Source organism: Rhinopithecus bieti, unplaced genomic scaffold, assembly GCF_001698545.2.
Source record: "Rhinopithecus bieti isolate Rb0 unplaced genomic scaffold, ASM169854v2 scaffold_2917, whole genome shotgun sequence".
In the NCBI taxonomy this organism is placed as follows: domain Eukaryota; kingdom Metazoa; phylum Chordata; class Mammalia; order Primates; family Cercopithecidae; genus Rhinopithecus; species Rhinopithecus bieti.
Genome location: NW_016804148.1, coordinates 1437014 through 1443018, shown reverse-complemented (window position 1 = coordinate 1443018; position 6005 = coordinate 1437014).

The window sequence follows — 6005 nt, the reverse complement described above, 5'->3', positions numbered from 1 at the left end:
AAAATAACGCAGTGAAAATGAAAAACAGTATAGAATGCCGAAAGGTACAGTGGTGTACGGTGGACACTTGAACGATGCTGGTTTGAGCTGTGAGGCTCCACTTCTACACAAATTTTGTTCCACTTCTGCCATCCCTGACAAGAAAATCAACTCTGCACCTCCTCAGCTTATTCATCATGAAGACAAAGAGGATGAGGACTTTATAGTGATCCACTTCACTTATGAATAGGAATACATTTTCTCTTCCTTATGATTTTCTTAACATATTTTTCTCTAGTTTATTGTAAGAATAATGTATATAGTACATATAACATACAAAATATGTGCTAATTGACTGTTTATGTATTCAACATGGCTTCTGGCAACAATATGCTATTAGTGGTAAAGTTTCGGAGGAGTCAAAAGTTATATGCAGAATTTTGATTATGCTGAAGGTCAGTGCCTCTAACCTTCTTGTTGTTTAAAAATCAACTGTAATTTCTAATAAAGCATACTGCACAATCCTAACTGAGTAGGTAACATTTGAACAAATATCTGAAGGAAGCAAGGAAATGACCACTGGATGTCATGAGAAATTGAATTCTAAATAGAAAGAACAGCAAGTGAAGGGCCCTGAGGTTGGAGTTTGGGATTTCAGAACAGAGGACCCTGAGTGTGGAGAATAATGGACCTAAGGTCTAGAAGTGATAGAGTAGGGAATAATGTCAATATAATCTATTGTAGAGATTTTGGCTCTTAGTCTGAGTGAGAGGGGAAGCCTTCACTCACCCTTCACAAGTGAAGGGCCTTAGTTAGAGATGGACATGATCGGACTTACTTTTTAACACGATGATCCTGGTGGCAATGCAAGAAATAGATTACATGGTAGATAGGAAGTAAGGCGAGACTAGTTGCAATAATCCAAAAATGGTGAGGTCTTGCATCAAGGTAATGGAGATGATGAAAGTGATTAAAATATTATCAGAATATTCTGACTATGAAACTGCATTGAATAGTTGTTGAAATGAATGTAGGATGTGAGAGAGAGGACTCAACATATTCCAAGTTTCAGAACCAAATACTGGCAAGATTGGATTTGTCTTTTGCTGAGATGGGAAGAAATTGGGAGAAACTAGTTTAAAGGACACAATCAAGTGTACATTTTAGAGTTATCGAACTGATATTGCTAATGGTGAAAATGTTGAATAAGGATTCAGATATAAGACTTTGGAATTTTGCAGGAGTAAGTGAGTACATGGAAGCTAAATTGGAGATATAAATGAAGAAGTCCTTAGAGTACTTAAGCAAGTGAGTGAATATAGATAAAAGAATGAGCAAAGGTGGCCAACAAAAAGAGCTTGAGGAAATCAGGAGAAAGCAGTTACGTAGTGGTTAGTGTTGCAAAATGAAGTCAAATGAAGAAACTGTCTCAAAGAGAAGGGAGTGATCAATTTCATCAAATGAAGTTCGTAAGGCCAAAAAGATGAAGTTGGATTAGCAATTGCAAAATTTCCTTGTCCCATTAGAAAGCAGAAGAGTTAGCAGCATCAAATGCAGCCAAGGGCAGCAGTTTAGACACTGGAAAAGATGATCTCTACAGAAAATCTGATTATAACGTTTTAATTAACATAATTATGTTAAGCACTTAATGACCAAAGCAAGGAATGTATTTAATTTTGTGCTGTTCAAGCATATTTATCTCTAACAGCAATTATCAAAAGTGAATGAAAAGATTTCAAACATTACTAGTTTATAAGAATTTAAATTCTCTTCCATATTATGGAAGTAAGACACAATGGATTTTTAACTAACTGCATCATTAAGCCTCTCAGACTTCTAATGCAAACATTTTAAAAGGCTAAAAGTGACTAAGTTAGCTATCCTTGCCTTCTGATCCTATCTGAACAACCTGAAGGTTCATAGCTAGCCATTCATTAACATGCTCAATAAATTTTATTGAAAAGCTAGTCTTCCTAAAACCTGTACTGAGTCATCTTTCTATTATCCAAACAAACTCAAGTTCACAAGATTTCAGATGTAATGTATTTCTGTTCTCTTTTCTTTTGGAAGTCTTTGAGGATCTAATTTGACTCTTCGTTTCTATATATTTTTGTATATATTTGCACACATACACAAGTGTAATTTCTATCAGCATAACTATGCAGCCAACATTTTAACTGTCTCTTAATACTGATAAAAACATTTTGTCAAAAGAAATAGGGAGCTATTACTATGCATAGATAGATGTGCTAAAATATTGGTGGGGAGTGAGAGAGAGAGAAATAATAACTAGGGACAAATGGCAAAACAAATTCACATGCAGTGCATCTTAACACCCATACATTCTTTATAAAATCGTCAGCATAAAGCACTGTCAAATTCTGTGCAATAGCCAACACTCACTATTTCCCCGTTCAGTATGTGATTATGTCTAAACACTTCAGTTCTGATTATGTTTATAATAAACAAACAAGTAAATAAAATCCTCAAAATGCAAGAAGCTCATGTTAATCATGTCTGAAATGCCTATGAATTACGTTAATAATTCTAGTACACAATATTATTTCTAGTCATAAGAGTTGGGATTTTAATTTCACACCCAGATAAGTAAATATATCTTTTGAGATCCCCGTTTGAGAAGCTCTAAGAAGTTGTATGCAGTCAACATAGCAACAGTGAAAAGAACAGCTAGGACAAGGAAGGTCTATGTTCCAAATCCATTTGCATTGCTTACCATCTGAATGACCCTGAAAAGACATAAAACTATCCTGCCTGTCATCTTATAGAACTGTGGAATGGGAAAATTATACCTATTTCAAGCTTTATGGTGATGATCAAAACAGGAAACATAAAGATGTTTTCTAAGATGTTAAAAATTTCCCTACTATCAAGTTTCATTGACATAGGCTGAATGAAATTGGAAAAGCATGCTGACAGTGAGATCTCATTTACTAATCATTTATGATAAAATTTAACTTATAAATCAGAGTAAGAATTGCATGTAATTTATAAATTTAGAAAAAAATTAACTGTATTATACTCTATTATAGTAAGTGCACACATGTTAATTTAAGAGCATTGGATAAAATAAAGATGTTGGTTTGAGAATTCCATTCCTAATGCATATATATAAAGAATTGCATGTAATTTAATAGTCAGTCTATTCCCCAAAATAGAGGAGAAAAGTCCTCTCTAATCTAATCTGGTGGTGACATTCACCATCAGCTAAACTCAAAATATCTTGATCAAAGTAGTATGCTTTAAAACATACTACTAAGTTATTAATGATGAAAGTTTTAGTAATGATAACACATTATTGTTACTAATCATAATTTTCATTATACCACCTATAGTACTGTTTGGTAAGTGCTCATTATGTCAGGCACATTGTTAAACATATTTTACATTTATTATCTAATTTAATACTTGGAGAACCTTGGAAACAAACTGTCTTTTAGTGAGAATTACCCCTATTTCAAAGATAAGTCACCAAAGCTCAAGAGGATAAAGGAACTTGCAGAAAGTCACTCAGCTAATACTGACAAATCTGTGAAGTGAATGTATGTGTCTCCAATTTTAACATCTGAGCTCACTGTAATAGACAAAGTCTGTGCATTTTGCTGAAATTAATGTAACCTTCGGTAAAATAGATATAATCCAGATTAATTTTAAAATCATAGGTTACACACTTTCTTAAATGACATTTGCTTTTCTTGATATGCTGAGGTGACATTTCAAATAATGTTTTCTCATCTTCTAGATAAAACTTCAGAAGTAGTTTCAGGATAGAAATGTTCATATCCAGCCAAGCTAAGCTTCATAAGGGAGGGAGAAATAAAATCCTTTACAGACAAGCAAACACTGAGAGATTTTTGTCACCACCAGGCCTGCCTTACAAGAGTTCCTGAAGGAAGCACTAAATATGGAAAGGAACAATCGGTACCAGCCACTGCAATAACAAGCCAAATTGTAAAGACCATTGATGCTATGAAGAAACTGCATCAACTAATGGGCAAAATAACCAACTAGCAACATAATGACAACATAAGGATCAAATTCAAAAATAACAATATTAACCTCAAATGTAAAAGGGCTAAATGCCCCAATTAAAAGACACAGACTGGCAAATTGGATAAAGAATCAAAACCCATCGGTGTGTTGTATTCAGGAGACCCATCTCACATGCAAAGACACACATAGGCTCAAAATAAGGGGATGGAGGAAGATCTACCAAGCAAATGGAAAGCAAAAAAAAAAAAAAAAAAAGTATGAGTTGCAATCCTAGTCTCTGATAAAACAGACTTTAAACCAACAAAGATCAAAACAGACAAAGAAGGCCATTACATAAGGATAAAGGGATCAATGCAACAAGAAGAGTTAACTATCCCAAATATATATGCACCCAATACAGGAGCACTCAGATTTACAAAGCAAGTTCTTAGAGACCTACAAAGAGACTTAGACTTCCACACAATAATAGTGGGAGATTTTAACACCCCACTGTCAATACTAGACAGATCAATGAGACAGAAAATTAACAAGGATATCCAGGACTTGAACTCAGCTCTGGACCAAGAGGACCTAGTAGACATCTACATCCACAAATCAACAGATTATACATGTCTCTCAGAACCACATTGCACTTGTTCTCAAATTGACCACATCATTGAAAATAAAACACTCCTCAGCAAATGTGAAAAAAACAAAAGTCACCACAAACAGTCTTTCAGACCACAGTGCAATCAAATTAGAACTTAGGATTAATAAACTCACTCAAAACTGCACAACTACATGGAAACTGAACAACCTGCTTGTGAATGACTACTGGGTAAATAATGAAATGAAGGCAGAAATAAAGATGTTCTTTGAAACCAATGAGAACAAAAACACAACATACCAGAATCTCTAGGACACATTTAAAGCAGTATATAGAGGGAAATTTATAGCAGTAAATGCCCACAAGAGAAAGCAGGAAAGATCTAAAATCGACACTCTAACATCACAATTAAAAGAACTAGAGAAGCAAGGGTAAACAAATTCAAAAGCTAGCAGAAAAGAGGAAATAGCTAAGATCAGAGCAGAACTGAAGGACATAGAGATACAAAAAACCCTTCAAAAAAATCAATGAATTCAAGAGCTGTTTTTTTGAAAAGATCAACAAAATAAACCACTAGCCAGACTAATAAAGAAAAAAAGAAAGAAGACTCAAATAGACACAATAAAAAATGATAAAGGAGATATCACCACCAATCCCACAGAAATACAAATTACATCAGATAATATTATAAACACTTCTACGTAAGTAAACTAGAAAATTTGGAAGAAATGGATAAATTCCTGGACAACTACACCCTCCCAATACTAAACCAGGATAAAAGGTTCTGAAATTGAGGCAGTAATTAACAGACTGCCAACCAAAAAAAGCCCAGGACCAGAGAGATTCACATCTAAATTCTACCATAGGTACAGAGAGGAGCTGCTATCATTCCTTCTGAAACTTCTCCAAGCAATAGAAAAAGAAGGAATCCTCCCTAACTCATTTTATGATACCAGCATCATCCTGATACCAAAGCCTGGCAGAGACACAACAAAAAAAGAAAATTTTAGGCCAATATCCCTGATGAACATGCATGTGAAAATCCTCAATAAAATACTGGCAAACTGAAGCCAGCAGCACATCAAAAACCTTATCCACCACGATCAAGTCAGCTCCATCCCTGGGATACAAGGCTGGTTCAACATACGCTCATCAGTAAATGTAATACATCACATAAACAGAACCAATGGCAAAAACCACATGATTATCTCAATAGATGCAGAAAAGGCCTTCAACAAAATTCAACAGCCCTTCATGCTAAAACTCTCAGTAAACTAGGTATTGATGGAACGTATCTCAAAGTAATAAGAGCTATTGATGACAAACCCACAGCCAATATCATACTGAATGGGCAAAAACTGGAAGTGTTCCTTTCAAAAACTGGCACGAGACAAGGATGCCCTCTCTCACCACTCCTATTTAACTTAGT